Raw genomic sequence first — 2899 nt, 5'->3', positions numbered from 1 at the left:
TTCCTGTGCAGATTCTTCAAAACTCTTCAGAGAGATTTCTAAATATAGAAAGTGTGATGTGTGTGTTTTTCCTTCTCAAATTTCTTTATATACATACATACCCACAAGGAGATTGAGAGGCGGCTTAATAGCCGACCCTCTCCCTTCTTTTCTTCTTTTGAATGCTCTCACACACACAAATCACATGCATACATACATAACATATATATATATATACATATATCTTATATATATATATTTAATTAAAATATATATATATATATATATGTATATAACCAAAATAATAACCAGACTATTACACTAGGGACCCAGATTCAGGTCTTAAAGACCTTTAGACCACGATTGTCCTCAGATAACGAATTAACATAGCTTACCATTCGTTCTGACTTAATATGCTCGGGCTTCAAAGCCTCAAGTTTCCACTTCTGCAAATCATCAAATAGAGTCGACCTTCCCATCTTGTGAGTGATAACATAGCACAAAGATCCACCATATGCTTTTCAACTTAATGCATCCGCCACTACATTGGCTTTACCTGGATGATAGAGTATTTCACAATCATAGTCTTTAATGAGCTCCATAGCACGTTGTTGTCGCATATTAAGTGTATGTTGGTCGAACAAATACTTCAAACTCTTATGATCAGTGTAGAGTTGACATTTGGTGCCATAAAGATACTTTTACGCTTATAAATTATGGGGTCTAATAGAAAGTTTTATTATATGAGCTAGAGTTGGTTTCATCGAAAGAAGTCTCACAGACCTGATCATCAGAATCAGAGGCGGATTCTGCATTGGACTTGGCCATCAGATAGATGAGTGCCTTGTCTTCTTCATCGGATGAAGAATCAGATACCCAATTTTCTTTTTCAGCCATCAGGCTTCGCTCTCTTGGATTGTATTTATATTTATTCTTGTAGTAATCAGAATCCTTCACCAATCGTCCTTTGCACTCTTTGAAAAAATGACCGATTTTTCCGCACCTATAACAGCGAAGGTCATTCTTCCTTCTGTCTCGATCATCTTTCTTCTCCTTTCTTCTGTCTTCTCTATCTTCTCTTCCATCTCTTCTGTCTTCCCTCTGATAGAATTTTGATGGCTTCTTTTCATAGGATGACTGGTATTTCTCCCTTTTGAAGTCTCCTCGTTCATAGGGTTTCTTGATGAACTTCTTCTCGAACTGTTTTGTGATTAAGGCCAGAGACTTGGCAAAGGCTTTGATATCATCATCTGATTTGGATGTCTCGTCCTCAGATTCTGATTCTACTACCAGTGCTTTCTTTCCTTTCTTCTTGTGGTCTCTGGTGGAGGTCATTGACACATCCTTTTCTTCAACAGAAAGAGCAAGGGGTCCACCGATGGATACTTTCTTTTTCATGATATCTTGCTCTTGTGCAGCAAGCGTTCCATACAAGTCATGAAGTGATCAGCCGTCTAAGTCCTGATTTGCTTGGAGAGATATCGACAGCTGTGTCCACTCATCGCCGAGACTTTTAAGGAATAAAACATTGTTTTCTTCCTTCGTCCTGGAGATGTCGTTTTGACGACATTGATTAATCAATGTATTGAAACGATCGTATGTCTTCTGAATCGGTTCATCAGGAAGAGCTTTGAAGTCGGTATATTCATTGAGACATTGAGCTCTACGATTTTTCTTCGTTTTTGCTCCTCCTTCTAATTGGCTCGCTAGTTCATCCCATAATTCCTTTGTTCTGGAGCATGCGTCAAGGGATTGGAAGATTTCATTGGGAATGTCCATGATGATTAGTCTCTTGGTCTTCTTATCAGTCTCCACGCGCTCTATATCGTCTTCATCCCAATTCTTCTCATCCTTGGACATGTAGTAGGCTGGAATTTCTGTTGTGGTGTTTATTCCTGGGACTCTTGTTAATGTAGGGACCCTCCATGACAGATCGCAAAAGATTTATGTTCATCCCTTCCAGAAAGTTTACCATCCGTATCCTCCATTGTGGATACTCTTCTCTTTGAAGAGTTGGAGGTTTGGTGAGGGAACCAACACTGTAAGCAGTATTCCAGTTGGCCATTTAAGATTTAGAAGAGAAAACTTTACGTTTTAGAGAAGATATTTTATGAATTTTTATGAATGAATAATGCGACTTGAGAGATTTTAATGATCGATTTGATTGGAAAAACAATCAATTGGCTCTTATACCAATTGTTGATCCCAGATCTCTGAATAACACTAATAATTAAGTTAAGAATAACCTAATTATATAGTTTGGATGAATAAAATGATGAACACTCAAGAACAATTTATGAACATTCAAAGAATATACTTGAGTGTCAAAGGTTTCACTTTATTTCAATGATAGTGAAAAACGTAAATACAATAGGCCTAACTACCTATTTATACTAGAACTCTAGCTAAGAAGATAACTATCTAGTGAGACTATTTAGCTAATCTTCTAAGAAAAGATAAAGCTTATCTAAACAAGGATAATCATCAAAACAAGGTAAACTTTGTAGAATCCAGCTGTTGATTAGTCATCTCCAGCTGTCTTACATGGGGTGTTGTTTTGTGACAGCAGTCAAATTCGAAATCCCAGGTTAGCTATTATTAAGAATATATTAGTGTTATTGAAGTTAATTTATAGATTAGGAGTTATTTAGAATAGTTTAGTTGAGAAATTTTAAGAATTTTCGGTAGTTGCTTAGAAAGTCCGATTCCGGTCCGAAGTTATCCGAAATGTCCTATATAGTACCAAATGCTCTAATTTATACCCAATTTATATAAAACACTAAGTTTTAGTGTTTTAAATATAAAACCTTTCTATTTGAATAAATTTAGTCATCGTGGGCTTTTAAAGTGAAGAAAAATGGCAAAATTGAAAAATCGGGATTTTGTGCATTTTGGGCTTTAGTCCTATTTTCTTTTATAA

This window comes from Cynara cardunculus, unplaced genomic scaffold (assembly GCF_001531365.2).
Source record: "Cynara cardunculus var. scolymus isolate 2C unplaced genomic scaffold, CcrdV1 Un_Scaffold_9195, whole genome shotgun sequence".
Classification (NCBI taxonomy): Eukaryota; Viridiplantae; Streptophyta; class Magnoliopsida; order Asterales; family Asteraceae; genus Cynara; species Cynara cardunculus.
The sequence above is the reverse complement of the archived record's forward strand: the minus strand, read 5'-3'. Positions refer to the sequence as shown.